This window comes from Entelurus aequoreus, linkage group LG10 (assembly GCF_033978785.1).
Source record: "Entelurus aequoreus isolate RoL-2023_Sb linkage group LG10, RoL_Eaeq_v1.1, whole genome shotgun sequence".
Classification (NCBI taxonomy): Eukaryota; Metazoa; Chordata; class Actinopteri; order Syngnathiformes; family Syngnathidae; genus Entelurus; species Entelurus aequoreus.
Window position 1 is genome coordinate 21,188,840 of NC_084740.1, and position 25,257 is coordinate 21,214,096.

A 25,257-nucleotide genomic window follows, 5' to 3' on the forward strand; every position below is an offset into this window, starting at 1 on the left:
TCTAGTTTCTTCAAAATAGCCACCCTTTGCTCTGATTACTGCTTTGCACACTCTTGGTATTCTCTCCATGAGCTTCAATGGAGAGAAATGGTTTTCACTTCACAGGTGTGCCTTATCAGGGTTGATTAGTGACATTTCTTGCTTTATCAATGGGGTTGGGACCATCAGTTATAAAGTGTACATACACTTGTAAAGAACATCATGTCATGGCTGTCTTGAGTTTCCAATCATTTATACAACTCTTATTTTTTTTGTGATGGAGTGATTGGAGCACATACTTGTTGGTCACAAAAAACATTCATGAAGTTTGCTTCTTTTATGAATTTATTATGGGTCTACTGAAAATGTGAGCAAATCTGCTGGGTCAAAAGTTAACATATTGCAACATTGTTGCGGCGATCTGTGGGGGTGAGGTTGGCCTGTGAGCGTGTGCAGGTGACATCATCCTCACCTCGCCACGGTGTAGTGCACAGGTGAACACAATCAGTCTAATTGGCAGCTCACGCCAGCACTCCATAAAAGTTTGGCTGCTCAGAATTTTGTCCAGTGACTTGGCATGCTAAATCATTGGACTAAAATGCATTGGGAAAAGGAAAAGATCAAGGAAGCTACCGGTAAGCTCACATCTTTTTTTACTGGGCCGAAACAAAGTGTTTGGATTCAATTGGAGGCTGTAGCACACAGAAGCCTATGTCTGTGCTGATGGAGCAAACACATCTTATGTGTTGTTTGTTAAATGTGTTGCCTCTTGAGAGGTTAAAAGGTCACGCTGTATTGACTGCTTTGCACTTGGTAAATTGTGTGCTTTTTATGATTATTTTGTTTAAGCTATTTTAAGTAAATTTGGATATACAGTTCATTGATTAACCCATTGTTTTTCAACCACTGTGTGCCGTGAGATATTGTCTGGTGTGCCGTCGGAAATTATGCAACTTCACCTAATTGGTCCAAAAAATATTTTTTTGCAAAACAATACTTATAATCTGCAAATGTGCCGTTGCTTAGTGTCTGTGCTGTGTAAAACTCAGCAGGGTAAGTCGGAATGTGTCAGGTGAGACGAGAATGATTTGTTGTGAAGTCAATATGCAGAGCACAGCAGGAGGCAGCGTGCAGGTAAAAAGGTATGTAACGCTTAAAGCAAAAATGAACGAAAGGAAAAGGCAATGGCTATGCAAAACGAAAGTAAAACTGAACTGGCTACAAAGTAAACAGAAACAGAATGCTGGACGACAGCAAAAACCTACGGCGTCCACAAAGTACAGCCGTACTTCCCAAAGTCCTGACTTAAACGTGTGGACAATGCTGAAGAAACAAGTCCATGTCAGAAAAGCAACACGTTTAGCTGAACTGCACCATTTTTGTGGTCAAAAATTCAAACAGAAGCTTGTGGATGGCTACCAAAAGCGCCTTATTGCAGTGAAACTTGCCAAGGGACATGTAAGCAAATATTAACATTGCTGTATGTATACTTTTGACCCAGCAGATTTGCTCACATTTTCAGTAGACCCATAATAAATTCATAAAAGAAGCACACTTCATGAATGTTTTTTGTGACCAACAAGTATGTGCTCCAATCACTCTATCACAAAAAAATAAGAGTTGTAGAAATGATTGGAAACTCAAGACAGTCATGACATGATGTTCTTTACAAGTGTATGTACACTTTTGACCACCACTGTACACGTGTGTGTGTGTATATATATATATACTGCTATAGTTTGGCCAGTTTGCTGCAGAAATGTCAACTTATGGTCTTCTGTGGTGATGGTGAGCAAGTTCTAGAGTCAAGTAAACCTCTTTGAGACCGCTCCTCCACTTTCCTTCAGCAGCATGGTGGCGCTGCCCACGTGGGGTCACGCCTGCACTCAATACGGAGACCGGGGGTTCGCACTGGCTTTGCAGACCACCATGTCCGTTCATGGAGGAAAGGACAGTCAGGTGCGTAAAACAAGTCGTCTCCTTGTCGGGCAGCGAAGCAGTTGGGGTCGAGAGTGCAATCATTGCACTCTCCAATTTACTGGCGGCCATCTGCCCACCCTGTCGCCATGGGAGACGGCGGGGAAACCGCTTTGTCTCTTGCATTTTTTTCCCTCTTTTATACGTCTCTTCTGATTGGCTGCTCAGTTCCTCATGATCATCATCCACAGCATAGGCGCCGATACCGTCAACAACGCCGAGCAGCCGAGCAGCCACGTGGCATTGATGGCAACTTTCAATCTTTAAAATAATTTTAGAAAAATCAATCCTGTTAATTTTGTGGCGAGATTGGTCCGGTTTACATAATGAAAAAGTCACAAATCATATAGTCTACAATTAACAAAGCCTAACCAAGATTTCATTGTGCCCGATAATGAACTAATAACACAATCATTTTGAATTTGTACACACAGTACACGAGCGAATGAAGTAGTCAACAGCCATACATGTCACACTAAGGGTGGCAGTATGAACAATGCCAACACTGTCATAAACATGTGCCATATAGTGAAACCACACTAAACAACACTGCCATAAACATGTGCCATATAGTGAAACCACACTAAACAACACTGTCATAAACATGTGCCATATAGTGAAACCACACTAAACAACACTGTCATAAACATGTGCCATATAGTGAAACCACACTAAACAACACTGTCATAAACATGTGCCATATAGTGAAACCACACTAAACAACACTGTCATAAACATGTGCCATATAGTGAAACCACACTAAACAACACTGTCATAAAAATGTGCCATTTAGTGAAACCACACTAAACAACACTGTCATAAACATGTGCCATATAGTGAAACCACACTAAACAACACTGTCATAAACATGTGCCATATAGTGAAACCATACTAAACACTGTCATAAAAATGTGCCATATAGTGAAACCACACTAAACTACAACGACAAACACATTTTGGAAGAATATTTGCAGCACAACACAACATAAACACTACAGAACAAATTCCCAGAATTCCCTGCAGCACCAACTCTTCCGGGACGCTACAATGTAAACAAACGCCATTGGTGGATCTACGCCTGACATCCACTGTAATGATACCAGGTACAATAGCGTATCTAGTCGATACTACTACGATTACATTGATATATTGTTTAACATTACAAAATCTTCTTTCGTTTAAAAAAAAAAAGTATATTATGTTTATAAACTCAGGAAATATGTCCCTGGACACATGAGGACTTTAAATATGACCAATGTATGATCCTCTAACTACTTGGTATCAGATTGATACCTAAATGTGTGATATCACCTGACATCCACTGTAATGATACCACGTACAATAGCGTATCTAGTCAATACTACTATGATTACATCGATATTTTTTATTGTCACAAAATCTTTTTTTTCCGTTTTTTAAAATGTGTATTATGTTTATAAACTCAGTAAATATGTCCCTGGACACATGAGGACTTTGAATATGACAAATGTATGATCCTGTAACTACTTGGTATCAGATCTATACCCAAATATGTGGTATCATCCAAAACTAATGTAACGTATCAAAGAAGAGAAGAATAAGTTATTATTATATTTCAACAGAAGTGTAGATGGAACATGTTGATACAGAAAATAAACAGATATGAACAAGTAGATTAATAATCAATTTTTACAGTTTGTCCCTCATAATGTAGACAAAATAATAGGTAGATAAATGACACAATATGTTACTGCATACATCAGCAGACTAATTAGGAGTCTTTGTTTATTTACTTACTACTAAAAGACAAGTTGTCTAGTATGTTCACTATTTTATTTAAGGACTAAATTGCAATAATAAACATATGTTTCATGTAGCCTAAGATTTTTTTGTTCAAATAAAGCCAATAATGACATTTTTTGTGGTTCCCTTTTATTTAGAAAAGTACTGAAAAGTACCGAAATACTTTTGGTACCGGTACCAAAATCTTGGTATGGGGACAACACTAATACACACACACAACGAGCACCCACTGGCAGAAATGTAGATGGGGCGCCTATGATCCACAGCAAACTTTACAAGGGGGATCATTATCACAGTTGTTGCAATAAGCAAACAGCCTGTCTTTATGATGTCTTCATATATTACATATCTATCATAAATGTGTGCAGGAGCCATTCATCTGATCATTCTGTCCAGCTGCTGATGAGATGGAGCTGCAGTGTGTGTGTGTTATCAAAGTGCGGCAGGCCTCAGTGGACTTGTAAATGGGGAGGGGGGGGGGGGGGGGGAGACAATATAAACAGGAACTAAAGCCTGCTTCCAGGAACACAGCAACACACACACACACACACACACACACACACACACACACACACACACACACACACACACACACACACACACACACACACACTGCTTCCACCCTCACTTTATCTCAGCAGACAGAAGCAACAGTTAGTGGTCATGTGTCCACTTATCTCTAGGCAACACGTTTTATTCGCTTTCCACTATTTTAACATACAAGCGAAGTAAAAAACCTGTAGAGGTGTAGGACGAGACAAGAGCAGAGAGTGGCATGGGAGGCGGTTGCCACAGCAACTGTAGCTGCGGTGGTCGTCACCACCAGGCTGCCTCTTCTTCTTCTTCTTTTTCTGCATCGTGTTCTTGGGAGTGGACGCTGAGTTCGCCCTCCTCTTTCCAGACAGGAGGCGAGGACATCCCCCCCTTAGCTGAGAGAGAGAGAGAGAGGGGAGGATAGAGAGACGCCATCGGGCGCGTCGTGCACATTCATCAGTTGCCCTCCCGGCGGGATTGTGTACTCACACACTCACCAAGCCTGAGCCAGCGCAGGAGAGCGACAAGCCGGCAGGTAAGCCAGCTCTCTTCCCCCCCAAAAACGACCCAATGTGTTGACCGGCGCACCATAGTCTGTACAATAGTCTGCAATGTAGTGCTTTTTATTAACTCCTCTGAAGTTCTTACATATGAGAGAACCATGCGAGTTACAGTATAATATTTTTTGGTACCGGTACCAAAATTATTCTGATACTTTTCTGTACTTTTCTAAATAAAGGGTACCACAAAAAATGGCATTATTGGCTTTATTTTAACAAAAAAATATTAGGGTACATTAAACATATGTTTATTATTGCAATTTAGTGTTTAAATAAAATAGTGAACTTACAAGACTACTTGTCTTTTAGTAGTAAGTAAACAAACAAAGGCTCTTAATTAGTCTGCTGACATATGCAGTAACATATTGTGTCATTTATCTACCTATTATTAAAGGCCTACTGAAATGAAATTTTCTTATTTAAACGGGGATAGCAGGTCCATTCTATGTGTCATACTTGATCATTTCGCGATATTGCCATATTTTTGCTGAAAGGATTTAGTAGAGAACATCGACGATAAAGTTCGCAACTTTTGGTCGCTGATAAAAAAGCCTTGCCTGTACCGGAAGTAGCGTGATGTCACAGGTTGTGGAGCTCCTCACATCTGCACATTGTTTACAATCATGGCCACCAGCAGCGAGAGCGATTCGGACCGAGAAAGCGACGATTACCCCATTCATTTGAGCGAGGATGAAAGATTCGTGGATGAGGAAAGTGAGAGTGAAGGATTAGACGGCAGGGGAAGCGATTCAGATAGGGAAGATGCTGTGAGAGGCGGGTGGGACCTGATATTCAACTGGGAATGACTAAAACAGTAAATAAACACAAGACATACACTACCGTTCAAAAGTTTGGGATCACATTGAAATGCCCTTATTTTTGAAGGAAAAGCACTGTACTTTTCAATGAAGATAACTTTAAACTAGTTTTAACTTTAAAGAAATACACTCTATACATTGCTAATGTGGTAAATGACTATTCTAGCTGCAAATGTCTGGTTTTTGGTGCAATATCTACATAGGTGTATAGAGGCCCATTTCCAGCAACTATCACTCCAGTGTTCTAATGGTACAATGTGTTTGCTCATTGGCTCAGAAGGCTAATTGGTGATTAGAAAACCCTTGTGCAATCATGTTCACACATCTGAAAACAGTTTAGCTCGTTACAGAAGCTACAAAACTGACCTTGAGTTTCTGGAGCATCACATTTGTGGGGTCAATTAAACGCTCAAAATGGCCAGAAAAAGAGAACTTTCATCTGAAACTCGACAGTCTATTCTTGTTCTTAGAAATGAAAACTATACCACAAAATTGTTTGGGTGACCCCAAACTTTTGAACGGTAGTGTATAAATACTCTATTAGCCACAACACAACCAGGCTTATATTTAATATGCCACAAATTAATCCGCATAACAAACAACTCTCCCCTCCTGTCCATATAACCCACAAATACAACTCAAACACCCGCACAACACACTCAATCCCACAGCCCAAAGTACCGTTCAGTTCCGTAAAGTTCATACAGCACATATATTTCCCCAAAGTTACGTACGTGACATGCACATAGCGGCACGCACGTACGGGCAAGCGATCAAATGTTTGGAAGCCAATGCTGTACTCACGGTAGCGCGTCTGCTATCCAACTCAAAGTCCTCCTGGTAAGAGTCCAGCCGGCCGCTAATACACCGCTTACCACCTACAGCTTTCTTCTTTGCTGTCTTCATTGTTCATTAAACAAATTGCAAAAGATTCACCAACACAGATGTCCAGAATACTGTGGAATTTTGCGATGAAAACAGACGACTTAATAGCTGGCCACAATGCTGTCCCAAAATGTCCGCTACAATCCGTGACGTCACGCGCAAACGTCATCATACCGAGACGTTTTCAGCAGAATATTTCGTGGGAAATTTAAAATTGCACTTTACTAATCTAACCCGGCCGTATTGGCATGTGTTGCAATGTTAAGATTTAATCATTGATCTATAAACTATCAGACTGCGTGGTCGGTAGTAGTGGGTTTCAGTAGGCCTTTAAGGACAAGTGGTAGAAAATGAATTATTAATCTACTTGTTCATTTACTGTTTATATCTGCTTACTTTCTGTTTTAACATCTTCTATGTACACTTCTGTTAAAATGTAATAACCACATATTCTTCTCTTCTTTGCTACTTTACATTAGTTTTGGATGATACCACACATTTAGGTATCAATCTGATACCAATTAGTTACAGGATCATACATTGGTCATATTCAAAGACCTCAAGTGTCCAGGGACGTATTTATAGAATAGAATAGAATGCCTTTTTTATTGTCACTATACACAGGTATAATGAGATTAAAACTAACTCCAGTATCAGTGCGGCAGTCTACAAAATATGCAAAACATAGGAAGAAAAAGAAAAATAATGCAAAAGGAGGTAAGGTGCACAGTCCAGTCCTGAGAACGATGTATGTTCAATGTGTTGTTTACAGGAAATAAATATTATACTATACGTACATACATACAGAAGCATTCAGATTGTGTTTGTCAGTTTATAAACGTAATATACATAAATTAAAAAAAGATGTTGTGATGCCAAACAATGTCGACGTTATCATAGTGGTATCGACTAGATACGCTCCTGTACTTTGTATCATTACAGTAGATGTCAGGTGTAGATCCACCCACGGCATTTGTTTACATTGTGACGCCGGTGAGCTATTGTATCCTCCTACGGTATGTAGTGAAGCATGTTTAGCTATTCCTCGTCCTCCAGTGATAATAATACATGTAATAAACTTTATTTGTCGCCATGGAGGCGAGGATTAGTGATTTGGAAGTTGCTAAAACACTGCAGACTGCGGATGAATGTTAGCCATGTCTTTAAAGCACCTCTTCCTGAGGGCGTTTTAGTTTTATAACTTCACATTTATCATTAGTTTTTAAGCCAAAATGTATCCATTTTCCCTTTTCTGTCTACACACTAGGACTAACCTAACACCAACAATTTTATGTGGGACAGTTTTAATAAAAAAAATAAAAAAAAGGGGGGGGGCTTCCCTACACATCTTAAAATAAAGCATGGACTATCCTTTAGTCAGTTACAAGTGTGGGAGCTGTAAGTCATTGTATTTTTCTTCAGCGAACAGGCTAACCAAGCATGATGTTGCTGTTAAAAAGTGAGTGTAATGTTAGCATTATTTTGCTACCGTCGTGTCGCTTACGTTTCTGTCCTCTTGTCCCAAACTAGACCCTTAGCTTTTTGTGAAACATTTTGATACTATTTTAATCAAACTTTAATTTGATTTGGTGCATCATTCACGGAAAATGCAATGTAAAAAAATTACTTGTTTTTTTAATGCAAATTAAAACAATTAACATAATGGAAATGCATAAACGCTCCTAGCTAGAACATCCCTGATCAGCCGTGACGGCCAGTATCAAGCTACATGTCGCTAAGCTACATAGCTTAACTACATTTTCCAGTAGCTTGGCAGTAGCTTAGCTACTTTTTTTAACAAGTAGCTTTTCCTGTAGCTTAGCTACTTTTAGACCCATGTAGTGAGGTAGCTTACATCAAAGCTACAAGCTACAAGGAGACAAAATGGACCGAGAATCCAGGCACTAAAAAAAAATTGAGAAAATACAATGACCTTGATGAATGAGAACATCCGTACATACGGAGAAAATCCATGATGATTGGTTGGTGTTTGTATGATGAGTCACAATTAGCTAAGGTTATGGTGAAACATTACGGACTGGCCAATCAGAAGCAATATAAGGCTAGTAAGAAAAATGACGACGAGGGAGCCGGAGACAGAGGGACGCTTCAAGCTGACCACTCAAACCACAAAAAAAAAACATACTTGAAAATGGGGATTCTCTCCCGCAAATTAGATTTTTCCTCTACGCAGCCTCCGTAGCAGAACCTCCAGGTTCTGTAACAGCTTCTTCCCTCAGGCCGTAAGACTCTTGAACGCATCATAATTATCCCCTCAATTCCCCCCTCAAAAAGGATTAACTCGCTGGAATATAAAGACAATATAATATAAATACATAAACCTGGATGCATATGCAAAAGTGCAATATATTTATCTGTACAGTATATCTATTTATTTATATATGCACCTTATTGCTCTTTTATCCTGCACTACCATGAGCTAATGCAACGAAATTTCGTTCTTATCTGTACTGTAAAGTTCAAATTTGAATGACAATAAAAAGTAAGTCTAAGTCTAGTCTAGTGAAGAAGATAACGTGCAATGTCCTTGGCCATATTTAGACAAATGTATGCGTTTAGAGAAAACAATGGCCGGAACTTTAGTTTTTTAGTTGTTTACTCTCTAAAGCAAAATCAGAACTGCTCTGTAAGACATTTAGGAACACACATTAAGTTGAGTTGATGAAACATTTTACTGCACATAACCATTATCAACTGTTCCCAAACAACTGTAGATAAAGGGAATGAGTAACATTACAGGGGTGGGCCAAAGAAAAGGCAAACTAAATAAATACATACAGAGGGGTGCGGGGACCCCGAGAAGGAGTTGTAGGGTGTCCCCAGCTAAATGATAGATATTTAATAGTAATGGAACCTTATTGGGTCCATGTGTACACTCTCAGTTATTTGTAAGCGCTACCACAAACACCATACCATTTGCAGCGGCGCCGTTTACATCATCAAGCGGAAAGGTGCTTCCTTGTTTCCTTTGTTCGTGAAAGTTTATTCCCGATCATAAATAACGCCTCTCACCAGGATAGCAGAGAAATGGTGACTTATTGCAACACGTTGGTACACTTTGACAGCCAATTTACACCCGGCAATGGCGAGTCATTTTTCATCTGAAATTGGAATATATAAATTATATTCAAAGAGGACACAAGTAAAGGATATTAAATTACCTCAAATATACCTACAAATGAGGCATAATGATGCAATATGTACATACAGCTAGCCTAAATAGCATGTTAGCATTGATTAGCTTGCAGTCATGCACTGACCAAAGAACAAGTCAATAACATCAACAAAGCGCACCTTTGTGCATTCACGCACAGCATTAAACTTTTGGTGTACAAAATGAGACAAAGGAGTGGAATATTTTACATGTAAACAAACTGTTGCGTCACAGTCCACACTATGGTGACTTCAAGAACCGCCAAAATTAGTAGGACAAAATAGTGTTTAAACATATTAAACAGTGGGCTTTGTAACAATTGGGGAAGGTTTGTGTCGTGTTTCTCCTCAAACAAAAAACATACTAAAACAAAACAATTATTTTCCGCCAATCCTTTTTCCATTTTCTATCCTTTTTAAAAATGCTCCAGGGAGCCACTATGGCTGCACTTAAGAGCCACGGGTTGTTGACCCCCGGACTAGGGTAAACACAGCTCATCAGAATTAAAGCTACAGACACACAAAAGGGAGTGTTTTCAAATGGACTTGTTACGGTGTGTACAGGGGAAAAAAACTGCACAGACAGCAGGGACGTCGTTTAGCTCTATATATATTATTAAACACTATATATAAACAAGGGAATGGAGTGTGACTCATCCAGAATATGTCTGGTGTGCGACTATGTGTGGAAATTAACCGGAGTGTGTTACCAGTAGTGTTGAGCGAGAGGCGGAAGGAAGTCCAAGAGGGGCAAGGCTGGCTCGGAGGTCCGTGAGCAGGCGGGAAGTCGGGGGGCAATAGAGGGGCATCAAAGTCCGTGTCCAGGCGGGAGGTCGAGATCCAAAAGGGGCAGCCAGGGAACCAGAGGGGAACACAGGGAGACGAGACACACAGCTCGTGACGCGGGAACGGAGGAATGCTGCTGGAAGACGACTAGGGGGACACGAGACCAATCAACACGGAGGGGGAGAAACACAGAGAGAGAGTATTCATGGGGACGGCGTGGCGCTGTTGGGAGAGTGGTCGTGCCAGCAACCTGAGGGTTCCTGGTTCGATCCCCGCCTTCTACCAATCTCGTCAGGTTCGTTGTGTCCTTGAGCAAGACACTTCACCCTTGCTCCTGATGGGTCGTTGTTAAGGCCTTGCATGGCAGCTCCCGCCATCAGTGTGTGAATGTGTGTGTGAATGGGTGAATGTGGAAATACTGTCAAAGCGCTTTGAGTACCTTGAAGGTAGAAAAGCGCTATACAAGTATAACCCATTTACCATTTACCATATGCATATAGCTTGAGAATTTCAGCTTACTGTACAGGAACAGGTCGCTACGTTCTGGCACATGATAGCAGGTTGCGCTGGCTTAAGAAGGCAGGAGAGCTCATCAGCGACAGGTGTGTAGATTGCTGATTTGGCGATTGAATGTAGCCGCTTGCTGCAGCCGGAGTGGCGCGCGAAGGTGCGCCCAGCGCACAGATGAACGCGCTCGGGCCGTGCCAGGACTTACTAAAGGCACTTTTAAACTGTCTGAAAATCAGCATCAAGGCTATAATTTGGCCAAAACACTTCTAAGAAATATTTTGCGACGCATGAGACTTATTCAAAATTGACTTTAACGAGTTTACAAAGTTATTTTATTTGAGTGGCATTGTCTGGAAAGGTCATTGTGTGGTTTAATGGCCAGTGAGGCTGGCAATATGGCGGCGCAGACAGACGTGGGCTGCAGGCGGCAGGAGCTCCTGAAACGTAATTACTTTATTAAGAGACCCAAATGAGAGATTTTGTTTGTGGCTCATGTGATTCTACAGTGGAACCGTGTTTCATGTACAGTCCAAACACAGGCCGAGAAGATATAATAGGACATAACACAGCTTTAAAGGGCGTTTGCACTGTGATCCCTGAAGAACACGAGCAACATCACCAGCAATTTGACTTATATTGGCCTTTATTACGCTCAAGTCTCAGTGCTGTTGTTACCTTTTATTGGGCTTACCGTCTTCACAGTGTGGGGCAAGCATTACGCCAGCATGGCGTCGTGATAAAATATTAAAATAACATGCAGATCAGATGTAAAGTCTTATATAATTTCAGTTTGCTCCATTTAGCTCAAAAATTCTCTCTTCCAGCAAATCCACCTGTCAAAACCCCAAAGGGACCCCCCCCCCCCCCCCCCATAAGATTCACTTCATTATGACCTCACATCTGATGGAACATCTCAGCCTCCACTCTGAATTAATTAACTCGTCTGATGAAAAAGAGCTTAACGACTGCATGAAGATGAGTGTGTAAACATGTTGTGTGCGTGTAGATAAGGCAGCAGTTATTTGTTTCTATAGGCATGCGGGGAACAACGATAACACATTTAGGTTATTTATTTATTTAGACTTAAAGTTTATGTTGACATTCTACATACATATAGTGTGTTTTTAAGAACTTACAAAACTATTTGCTAAAATAGTTAATACAATTTATGAATTCATGACCGCTATCCACAACCTTGTAATTTTCAAAGATACCGTATTTTTCGGACTATAAGACGCACTTAAAATCCTTTCATTTTCTCAAAACTCGACAGTGCGCCTTATAATGTATAATGTACCTAATGTACGGAATAATTTTGGATGTGCCTGCCGACCTCAAAGCTATTTTATTTGGTACATGGTGAAATGATAAGTGTGACCAGTAGATGTCAGTCACACATTAGAGATACATGTAGACTGCAATATGATGGCAGTGACACATAAGAGATATGTGTAGACTGCAATATGAGTCAAGTAAACAACACCAAAATGTTATATGTTCCATTGAAAATATAGAAAATTACACACGGCATTTAAAAATCTATCAACATGTTTTAGTAGGACTTTGGTAAGCTATGAAGCCACACCGCTTGATGGATTGTACTGTGCTTCAACATAGGATTATTATTATGGTGTGTGTATAAGGTAAGACATATTATCTGCCATTTTGTATTGGATTATTATGCAAAAGCCACTTTTCTTACCTTCTGGTACCTGCTGGTCTGTATTTGGGATCTGCATAAGTCCTGAAAATTTACGCAAGTCCGCCTTTGTAGTCCGTAGTCGATAATCTTTTTTCTCTATCTTCTTGTTATGTGACATTCATCCTCCACTGTTGCCATTTCTAATATAAAGTAGTGTAAAGTTCTTACTTATATCTGTCAGTAAACTCACCATGAAAGCACTAAAACATACCAGTGTAGTGAGTTTACATTATTCACCCAAGGAACTTTAGTTATTAGAGAGTTCCGGTCGGACAGTTTTTCACGGGACACATTTCGGGCGTTGTTGTTGCACTGGTGAGCCACGGATGAGGAGATGCTGCTCCGTTATTGATTGAAGTAAAGTGTGAATGTCATTAAAACAGTTAGCTCCATTTTTTGACACTTCTTTTACTCCCGTCCTTGCACGCTACAACAAAGATGGCATGGAGAAGACGCTGTCGAAGGTAAATAAGACCGCCCACAAAACGGTGCATCCTGAAGAGACTGTCAGAAAGTGACTTGAAGATGATGTGTAAAACATCATCTATGCAACATTTTGAGCAAAGAACCACCATCACATGTTATGTAGACCACAAGGAAGTCTTTTACATTTAGAAAAAAATCATAATAATATGACTCCTTTAATGTGCCTTATATTCCGGTGCACCTTTTGTATGAAAATAGACCTGACTAGACCCGCTCATCGGTAGTGCGCCTTATAATCCGGTGCACCCTATGGTCCGGAAAACACACTATATATTTTACTGATGTATCATTACTATAAATATAATGATTGAGATTTACCATTTTGAGGGAAGTTGATATAAATTAATGAAATAATGTATTTAAAAAAACAAAAACATATTCGGTTGATTGTTAACACTAAATGGTCCCTAGTGTGTGAATGTTGTCTATCTGTGTTGACCCTGTGATGAGGTGGCGACTTGTCCAGGGTGTACCCCGCCTTCCGCCCAAATGCAGCTGGGATAGGCTCCAGCACCCCCACCACCCAGAGTGGGACAAGCGGTAGAAAATGGATGGATGGATGAGAAGTAACTTATATCGATAGGCCTTTATCATGAATAAAATATAAATTATTAGTTTTATATATGATTTATACAGTGGTAAAATCAATTTTGTAATTAAAAAAATATACTATACTGTATGTATGTAGTGTACACTGCACATGATTTGCAACTTGCCAAGATTTTAAATTATATTTCTAGAAATTTCCCTAGTTTAAAGAGCTATTTACTTATTTTGAGTCATTGACTTTATAGTTTAATCTTAATTTTAGCATGAATGAAAATAGTTTGTCTATTCCAGTTGAAAAAGGTTAACATTTTTAATTTACAAATAAGATATTTTGCTTTTCCCCCCACATAGAAAATATTTGTTTGAATGATGTTTAATTTAAAAATTGCAAGTTGAATAATGTTTTTCAGAATGAAATACTTATTTCTATCTTTAAAATTCTGCAAATTTTTAGATATTCATCCATCCATCCATCCATTTTCTACCGCTTGTCCCTCTCTCGCTGTTTTTTTTTTTTTTAGATATACACATCCTAATTTAGCATGTCTCATCAAGTAAAATTAACAAAAATCTAATCTTTTTAGCATATATATATATATGTATGTATGTATGTATGTATGTATGTATGTATATATGTATGTATGTATGTATGTATGTATTTTTTCCATTGCATACATCTGCAATTTGTAAAAAAGTTAAACTATCATAATGATATGTCCTTAATATTAATTTAATGATAAATATTTTATATTATGACAATATTGCATGTTACAATAATTCTCAATAAAAACAGTGATTTGTAATATTTCATAAGTTTATTTGAAATTAAACCAATCCTTCTCTAAAATGAGAAGCACAGTGTGTATATATATATGTCTGTATTTTTTAGTTGTATTTGTTTTACTCTTTTATATATTTGGTTTGCCTCGGCTGATGCTATTCTTATTTCATTATTTAGGAGCAAAGGTGACAATAATTACGAGAAAAAAAAGAAAAAAGAAACATAAAAAAAGCAATACAAATGTACTAAGTTAAAAAGTGTGTACAAGCTGACGTCAAATCTAACACAAGCCAGCAGAGATCAGTTAAAGCAGCTCACCTTTCTGGAAGTTTCCATGCAGTGAAAAAAAATCTTCTTTTGCTGTCAGTCCAGCTCTGGCTCCGCTTAGCATCACATATCAAAGTTGATGGATGGCTCCAGATGTCAGTTTTAAATCCTTCCTCTCACATTTTTCTGTTCTTTCTTTTCATTTCTCCCTCGCCTCATTCCTCTTTTTTTTTCCCTTGAAGAAATACAAGTCACGGACATTTCCTTTTAAAGTGATCACAATGAGGCTAAATGTGATACTGTGTTTAAATCTGCCTTTTCACCATCTCCTCCTACACACACACACACACACACACACACACACACACACACACACACACACACACACACACACACACACACACACACACACACACATATGCAGCGAAGACAGGCGCAAAACCCCTTCCTCACTAAATGATCTGCAATTGCAGCAATTATTGCCAAGTCCGAAACCTTTCAACATGCCTCTTTCCTCATCAGTGTGTGGCACTCAAGCCAGAAGTACATCATCATTAGTGGCAAGTACATTTACTTAAGTGGGATTTTTAAAGCTCCAGTTTCCTATTCCAAGCATATTAATTTCATATTTATTTTGCTAATTTCCCTAAAAGACTCAGGTCCACAGGGAAGTTTAAAATACCTAAAGAAGGTTTTGCTTTAGTTATCTGAGTGCTTGCTGTGCAGACACGGTTGTTTTTTATTTGTGTTTTTTTACAGAAGTTCAGCGATACTCCCGGGAAAATATGCTATAAATTCCACAAAACGTCAGCGTTCGAACTGCCGTCGATCATGTGACCTCATACATACATATATACATAAGTATATATATATATTCACATTAATTAGTTGCTTATTTACATGCAAATTAGTAACATATTGGCTCTTAATTAGTCATTATTAAGTACTTATTAATGCCTTATTCTGCATGGCCTTATTATACAACCAGTAAGCCATTAACTAAGAGTTCACTAACCCCAACCCTAAACATAAACCCAACCCTTATATGTTCCCCTCGTGTCCAAATAACTCTAAATTAAGTCTTTGTTACTTTAATAAGCAACTAATTAATGGTCAGTATGTTCCCCATACTAAAGTGTTACTCTATCTATCTATCTATCTATCTATCTATCTATCTATCTATCTATCTATCTATCTATCTATCTATCTATCTATCTATCTATCTATCTATCTATCTATCTATCTATCTATCTATCTATCTATCTATCTATCTATTTTGTCAACATTATGAGGGACAAACTGTAAAAATGAAATATTAATCTACTTGTTCATTTACTGTTAAAACCTGCTTATTTTCTCTTTTAACATGTTCTATCTACACTTCTGTTAAAATGTAATAATCACTTATTCTTCTCTTCTTTCATACTTTACATTAGTTTTGGATGATACCACACATTTAGGTATGGATCCGATACCAAGTAGTTACAGGGTCATACATTGGTCATATTCAAAGTGCGCATGTGTCCAGGGACATATTTACTGAGTTTATAAACATAATATGAATCTAAAAAAAAGGAAAAAGTATTTTGTGACGATAAAAAATATCTATGTAATCATAGTAGTATCGGCTAAATACGTGCCTGTACTTGGTATAATTACAGTGGATGTCAGGTGTAAATCCATCCATGGCGTTTGTTTACATTGTGACGCCGGTGAGCTATTGTATCCTCCTACGGTGTGTAGTGAAGCATGTTTAGCTATTCCTCATCCTGCAGTGACAATGATACTTGTAAGAAACATAGTTTTTTATCGCCATGGAGACAAGGAATAGTGATTTAGAAGTAGCTAAAACACTGCAGACTGCGGATGGACTTTAGCTGCTAGCTAGCTAGCCATGTCTTAAAGCACCTCTTCCTGAGGGTGTTTCAGTGTTATAACTTCACCTTTATCTTTTACTTTTTACACCAAAATGCGTCCATTCTCCCTTTTCTGTCTACACACTGTGTCTGCTTGTAAGTACTCTGTGTGTGTGCGCTGCCCAACATGCTCCTCTGCTCGTAAAACCAGCAATGTCACCACGTGACGACGCGCTGTCATGCCCGGGAACCGGCACTTTTTAAACAGCGTATAGTACCGTTTTTTGATTCATTAGTACCGCGATACTATACTAGTACCGGTATACCGTACAACCCTAATACATACAGTCGTGGTCAAAAGTGTACATACACTTGTAAACAACATAATGTCATGGCTGTCTTGAGTTTCCAATCATTTCTACAACTTTTATTTTTTTGTGATAGAGTGATTGGAGCACATACTTGTTGGTCACAAAAAAACATTCATGAAGTTTGCTTCTTTTCTGAATTTATTATGGGTCTACTGAAAATGTGAGCAAATGTGCTGGGTCAAAAGTATACATACAGCAATGTTTAATATTTGCTTACATGTCCCTTGGCAAGTTTCACTGCAATAAGGCGCTTTTGGTAGCCATCCACAAGCTTCTGCTTGAGTTTTTGACCACAAAATTGGTGCAGTTCAGCTAAATGTGTTGGTTTTCTGACATGGACTTGTTTCTTTAGCATTGTCCACACGTTTAAGTCAGGACTTTGGGAAGGCCATTCTAAAACCTTCATTCTAGCCTGATTCAGCCATTCTTTTACCACTTTTGACCTGTGTTTGGGGGTCATTGTCCTGTTGGAACACCCAACTGCTCCCAAGACCCAACCTCCGGGCTGATGATTTTAGCTTGTCCTGAAGAATTTGGAGCTAATCCACCTTTTTCATTGTCTCATTTAAAGCATCAGTTCCATTGGCAGCAAAACAGGCCCAGAGCATAATACTACCACCACCATGCCTAGTGTTCCTGGAATTAAAGGCCTCTCCTTTTCTCCACCCAAACATATTGCTGGGTATTGTGGCCAAACAGCTCATCTGACATCACATGGACAAAGATAACACCTTCTGGAGAAAAGTTCTGTGGTCAGATGAAACAAAAATGGAGCTGTTTGGACATAATACTCAGCAATAAGCTTGGAGGAGAAAAGGTGAGGCCTTTAATCCCAGGAACACCACGCCTATTATATGTATTTGCTAAATACAAAACATCATGGCTGTTAGTGAACATTTTTTTTATAAATTAGACGCACCGTTTTATAAGCCGCAGCGTCCAAAGCATAGGAAACTAGTAGCGGCGTATAGTCCGAAAAATATGGTAAATACATTTTATCTGTGCTTTGCCTACCTTCTCTGCATCTTGGGGTCCAGACAACACACAACCGTGACAAAAGTTTAAAAAATAAAATACAATTTTACTGCAGTTTTTAGGAAACTACGTTTATTTTGTCATTTGCAGCAAGTGAGTGAGGATATTTAAAGGACTTTGCTGTACATCCTTGTTTGCTTGTAAGGGGAAGTAAACACCAACCTTTTTTTCACAGAAAAATGTGTTCTCTCCTCCCAGAAAGTGTGACGCCACGCCTTGTATTCATAGAGTCGGTCTGTAATGTCATCATCTTGTGATTCATTGGAATTCCTTGAAGACGGCGGGAGCTTTCCGAGGCACGTGGGGAGGGACTTGCAAAATTGTCATGTCACGTCGCCTACGCCTGCAGTGCTTCTTCTGGACCCTGTGGACATGTTGATGAATATTTATAGACGCAATAGTAGCACATTAACACTCCATCCATCGGAGAGTGGAGGCTGATGCTCACACCTTACACATAAGCCAATGTAGTGGTACATTCCCAACACGCGATATGTTGCAGTCACAAGTCAGTGAGTCACTTGGTAACATCCTCCTGACACACACACACACACACACACACACACACACACACACACACACACACGCGCGCGCGCATATGCACCTGACGTAATGTTTGGAGTTGGGTACCATGGCATCAGTTGTGACTTTTGCACCGTCCTCTGAGTGGACTGATGCTGCGGAGGAGAGGCTGTGCAACAATATGTTTATTATTGCATTTTGCAGACATGTACAAATGCGCTGCATCACGCTGATGTAACTATAAAATAAATAAATATAATAAATATTACAAACTCTCCGTATGACGCGGTGCAATTTTAAGCCGCCGCAAACTACGACCACAATGATGGACAGATTGTTTTTGACAGTCAAAACTGAGCATTTTGATCTTTGTAGAGGCATTATGTTTGATACAGTCCTTGTATTTAGCATTGCTGCAGCATAATTTGAAAACGAGCACAATTTAAATATCCAAACAAAGCCCAACAACTTAGGGCCTGCTTTACTAAGATCCAAATATCTTACGCTAAACAGCATGTGCAATCTATAAGCTAGCATGCACTACAAAACCCAAAAGCAGGGAAGTTGTCACGTTGTGTAAATGGTAAATAAAAAGAGAATACAATTATTTGCAAATCCTTTTCAACTTATATTCAATTGAATAGACTGCAAAGACAAGATATTTAACGTTCGAACTGGAAAACTTTGTTATTTTTTGCAAATATTAGCTCATTAGGAATTTTATGGCTGCAACATGTTTCAAAAAAGCTGGCACAAGTGGCAAAAAAGAGTGAGAAATTTGAGGTATGCTCATCAAAGACTTATTTGGAATATCCCACAGGTGAACAGGCTAATTGGGAACAGGTGGGTGCCATGATTGGCTATAAAAGCAGCTTCCATGAAATGCTCAGTCATTCACAAACAAGGATAGGGCGAGGGTCACCACTTTGTCAACAAATGCCTGAGCAAACTGTTTAAGAACAACATTTCTCAAGCAGCTATTGCAAGGAATTTAGGGATTTCACCATCTACGCTCCGTAATATCATCAAAAGGTTCAGAGAATCTGGAGAAATCATTGCACGTAAGCCATGATATTACGGAATTTCGATCCCTCAGGCTGTACTGCATCAAAAAGCGACATCAGTGTGTAAAGGATATCACCACATGGGCTCAGGAACACTTCAGAAAACCAGTGTCAGTAACTACAGTTGGTCGCTACATCTGTAAGTGCAAGTTAAAACTCTACTATGCAAAGCCAAAGCTGTTTATCAACAACACCCAGAAACACCGCCTGCTTTGCTGGGCCTGAGCTCATCTAAGATGGACTGATGCAAAGTGGAAAAGTGTTCTGTGGTCTGACGAGTCCACAGTAATTCATTTTCTACCACTTGTCCTTAATGTGTACAAAATAATAGATAGATAAATGACACAATATGTTACTGCATATGTCAGCAGACTAATTAGGAGTCTTTGTCACCGATTCTGTTCATAACTTTTATGGACATAATTTCTAGGTGCAGTCAAGGCGTTGAGGGGATCCGGTTTGGTGGCTGCGGGATTAGGTCTCTGCTTTTTGCAGATGATGTGGTCCTGATAGCTTCATCTGGCCAGGATCTTCAGCTCTCACTGGATCGGTTCGCAGCCGAGTGTGAAGCGACTGGGATGAGAATCAGCACCTCCAAGTCCGAGTCCATGGTTCTCGCCCGGAAAAGGGTGGAGTGCCATCTCCGGGTTGGGGAGGAGATCTTGCCCCAAGTGGAGGAGTTCAAGTACCTCGGAGTCTTGTTCACGAGTGAGGGAAGAGTGGTTCGTGAGATCGACAGGCGGATCGGTGCGGCGTCTTCAGTAATGCGGGCGCTGTATCTGTCCGTTGTGGTGAAGAAGGAGCTGAGCCGCAAGGCAAAGCTCTCAATTTACCGGTCGATCTACGTTCCCATCCTCACCTATGGTCATGAGCTTTGGGTTATGACCGAAAGGACAAGATCACGGGTACAAGCGGCCGAAATGAGTTTCCTCCGTCGGGTGGCGGGTCTCTCCCTTAGAGATAGGGTGAGAAGCTCTGTCATCCGGGAGGAGCTCAAAGTAAAGCCACTGCTCCTCCACATCGAGAGGAGCCAGATGAGGTGGTTCGGGCATCTGGTCAGGATGCCACCTGAACGCCTCCCTAGGGAGGTGTTTAGGGCACGTCCGACCGGTAGGAGGCCACGGGGAAGACCCAGGACACGTTGGGAAGACTATGTCTCCCGGCTGGCCTGGGAACGCCTCGGGATCCCCCGGGAAGAGCTAGACGAAGTGGCTGGGGAGAGGGAAGTCTTGGCTTCCCTGCTTAGGCTGCTGCCCCCGCGACCCGACCTCGGATAAGCGGAAGAAGATGGATGGATGGATGGATGGATGTTTGTTTACTTACTACTAAAACACAAGTTGTCTAGTTTGTTCACTATTTTATTTAAGGACTAAATTACAATGATAAACATATGTTTCATTTACCCTAAGATTTTTTTGTTCAAATAAAGCCAATGATGGCATTTTTTGTGGTGCCCTTTATTTAGAAAAGTACCAAAGTATGGAAAAAATGTTGGTACCGGCACATCACTGGAAGAGACTCACCTCCCAGTCGCCTTCTGGTCCCACACCACCGGAGAGTAGTTTTATTTCATGACACTTTAATGTGACTAACACATTCATCAAAGGTCATATGATGGAACACATTATTCAACACCCTTAATGTCCTATGGGAAATGATATTCTAAAGTTGCTCCGAAATGCATTGTGTTTGACCTTGGAGGTCCCATTGTTGTTGCCATGCACTCTTACCCCCCTCCCCCGTACGCTCTGTTGTTCATTCCTTACGTGGCTGTAGACCACCAGGGGGGAGGGGGCTCGCGCAGGTGTCTAAAATAACTGAATGTTGTATGAGAGTTAGTGCCTGCGGATGGCGGAGAGACAAGGGCGAGGGAGGGGCTGCAACCATTTCTGGTCTAGCATTTTCACAGCATGTGGAAATTGTGGGAGTGTTGACAGTGGAAGTTTGTCTAAGGGGGTCTCCATCCCACCCCTCCTATTAAACTCCCCTAGCACACCTGGATCCCCGCTGCGGATAAATAGTGTGTGACATGTTTAGCAGCCCTGCCTTAGCTGGAGACGGGCGGCCGCCAATGCAGGGGAGGCTCTGCCAAGAGGGGAGGCGGAAGAGAGAGTGAAGGGTGAGGGAGGGAGGGTAGGAAGAGGAGGAGGAAGGAAAAGGAGGAGGATGAGGAGGAGGAGGAGGAGGAGGGGAGGAGAGTGACAGAAGGAGAGAGGAGTGCCGCCAAGCAAGCATGAGGTTTTTACTTTCCATTCTCCTCCCAGCAGCAGTCAGATGAGAGTCCTTGCACACAGTAAGTCTTTTTACTCTGGGTGTGTGTGTGTGTGTGTGTGTGTGCGTGTGTGCGTGTGTCTCTCATTACTTTTCCCTGTCATATTACTTTTGGAATATTTTTTTTACCAAGCATCTGGTTGGTCACTGGGATATATCCATGTAAATATGCATGTGTGTGTGTGTGTGTGTGTGTTTAACATGCAAATGGGTGACCGTGCCTTTCTGCTAATGTGCAGTTGTGTGAGGTGGGACAGTTTTTTTTTTTTTTTAATGTGGAAAAGAGCTGAGCAGACAAACAAATGGGCGAGCGTTAGTGTTTTAATGTTGTCGTTAGAGCGTGTGCGTGAGTGTGTAGTAATGGCACACGCTCACACTTTTATGCACACACACACACACACACAAACACACACACACACACACACACACACACACACACACACACACACCCTCTCTTTGGCAGACTCTATTCCTCACTTCTTCCAGTTGGACAGCACTGGTGGTGTGACTCCATACTGTGAACACTGTGCACTCGAAATGTGTGGTTGAAGGGGGCAAAAAGTGCGCACACACACACACACACACACACACACGCACACACACACACACACACTAATACACAACACTTAACCTGAAAGCCATGATGCTGTTTATGTCTGCATTTTGCAGGTCGTCTATACAAAAACACACACATGCACACAACTTTACGCTATAGCTCATCATTGTGTTTAACGTTCAAACTTCTGCATTCTCTCCGCAAGAAAATGTCTTTACTACTTTTTTTCTCGCCCCCTTAAACATGACACGCAGGAATTGCTTGGTAATCACTGAAGAAAAAACAACAGCAGTGAAGTTGTCACGTTGTGTAAATGGTAAATACAAAGAGAATACAATGATTTGCAAATCCTTTTCAACTTATATTCAATTGAATAGACTGCAAAGACAAGATATTTCATGTTCACATTGAGGAACTTTGTTTGCAAATATTAGCTCATTTGGAATTTGATGCCTGCAACATGTTTCAAAAAAGCTGGCACAAGTGGCAAAAAAGAGTGAGAAAGTTGAGGAATGCTCATCAAAGACTTATTTGGAACATCCCACAGGTGAACAGGCTAATTGGGAACGGCTTCAATCAGTCATTCACAAACAAGGACGGAGCGAGGGTCACCACTTTGTCAACAAATGCCTGAGCAAATTGTTTAAGAACAACATTTCTCAAGCAGCTATTGCAAGGAATTTAGGGATTTCACCATCTACGCTCCGTAATATCATCAAAAAGTCCAGAGAATCCGGTGAAATCACTGCACGTAAGCCATGATATTACGGACCTTCGATACCTCAGGCGGTACCGCATCAAAAAGCGACATCAGTGTGTAAAGGACATCACCAAATGGGCTCAGGAACAGTTCAGAAAACCACTGTCAGTAACTACAGTTGGTCGCTACATCTGTAAGTGCAAGTTAAAACTCTACTATGCAAAGCGAAATCCATTTATCAACAACACCCAGAAACGCCGCCGGCTTCGCTGGGCCCGAGCTCATCTAAGATGGACTGATGCAAAGTGGAAAAGTGTTCTGTGGTCTGACGAGTCCACATATCAAATTGTTTTTGGGAAACTGTGGACGTCGTGTCCTCCAGACCAAAGAGGAAAAGAACCATCCAGACTGTTCTAGGCGCAAAGTTGAAAAGCCAGCATCTGTGATGGTATGGGCGTGTATTAGTGGCAAAGGCATGGGTAACTTACACATCTGTGAAGGCACCATTAATGCTGAAAGGTACATACAGCTTTTGGAGCAACATATGTTGCCATCCAAGCAACGTTATCATGGAAGCCCCTGCTTATTTCAGCAAGACAATGCCAAGCCACGTGTTACAACGGTAAAAGAGGGCGGGTACTAGACTGGCCTGCCTGTAATCCAGACCTGTCTCCCATTGAACATGTGTGGCCACAACGGAGACCCCGGACTGTTGAATAATAATGATAAACAACTTAAGCTGTACATCAAGCAAGAATGGGAAATAATTCCACTTCAAAAATGTGTCTCCTCAGTTCCCAAACCTTTACTGAGTGTTGTTAAAAGGAAAGGCCATGTAACACAGTGGTAAAATGCCTTTTTTGCAATGTGTTGCTGCCATAAAATTCTAAGTTAATGATTATTTGTAAAAAAAAATTAGTTTCTCAGTGTGAACATGAAATATCTTGTCTTTGCAGTCTATTCAATTGAATATAAATTGAAAAGGATTTGCAAATAATTGTATTTTTTATTTTTTTACCATTTACACAACTTGTCAACTTCACTGCATTTAGGGTTTGTAGATTGAGGCCTTTCACTGCATTTGTTCTAGAGTCACTTAATCTCTTGGTCATGTTTTTCATACTTTTTGTAGACCACCTGCACTTTGCCTCAGCACCGACATCTGCAATGCATCCAAATGTGGATTTTTTTTCAATTGATGCACACATAATTTGGAAACCAATCAAAACCAACATTTAGACCAGGAGTCCCCAAACTACGGCCCGAGGTGCCTCATCTGGCCCGCCAGCGTCCAAATCTGGTCCGTGAGACATCCCAAGTAAAAATATTTTGAATATGTCCTGTCCAGCCACTTAGGCAAATCATATTGTTGATGTAGATAAATTCTACCCTGGGAGAATTTATGATTTATTGGCCATTCTTCAGAGAATATGAATGATAACACACAAACCTTTCTTCCACTCATGCTTAATGGTTGTGTGAAGCTATTTATTGGCAAACAACTGTGTTTACTCTTTTTAAATCAAAATGACAAAAGAAAGTACCCAAATGATCCTGATAGAAAGTTTACATACCCCAGTGACTTTGATCTGATAACATGCACAAAAGTTGACACAAACAGGTTTGAATGGCTAATCAAGGTTCCAATCTTCACCTGTGACCTGTTTGTTTGTAATTAATGTGTGTGTATAAAAGGTCAGTGAGTTTCTGGGCTTCTGACAGACCATTGCATCTTTCATCCAGTGCTGCACAGATGTTTCCGGATTCTGAGTCATGGGAAAGGCAAAATAATTGTCAAAGAATTTGCGAGAAAAGGTAATTGAACTGCATAAAACAGAAAACAGGCAGTGACCCTTATTGTGCATCTTGAAACAGCCACACCACAATTATTCAGATAGTCCTGTATTTCAGCTGAAGTTATTTGTGGATTTTTCTTTGCATCTCGAACAATTTTCCTGGCTGTTGTGGCTGAAATCTACCTGAATCCCTCATTTTCCACTTCTTAATCAGCGTTTGAACACTGCTGATTTGCATTTTCAATTCCTTGGATATCTTTTTATACCCCTTTCCTGTTTTATGCAGTTCAATTACC

The 25,257-nt window shown here is 40.3% G+C and overlaps 1 protein-coding gene across 6 annotated transcripts in view; it reads left to right on the forward strand.

Moving 5' to 3' along the window:
- Positions 1-478: 478 nt before the first annotated feature.
- The window catches only part of LOC133658367 (muscleblind-like protein 1), a 201,017-nt gene continuing 176,238 nt past the window's right edge, over positions 479-25,257 (forward strand). For 3 of the 6 annotated variants that reach the window (XM_062060295.1, XM_062060301.1, XM_062060302.1), the window contains exons 1-3: positions 512-614; positions 1,830-1,938; positions 4,640-4,807. The gene's annotated coding sequence lies outside the window, so the exon portion shown is untranslated. Of the gene's footprint in view, positions 615-1,826; positions 1,939-4,639; positions 4,808-21,878; positions 21,932-25,257 lie in introns of those variants that run through there. The other 3 variants (XM_062060296.1, XM_062060297.1, XM_062060298.1) reach the window with 3 other exon arrangements.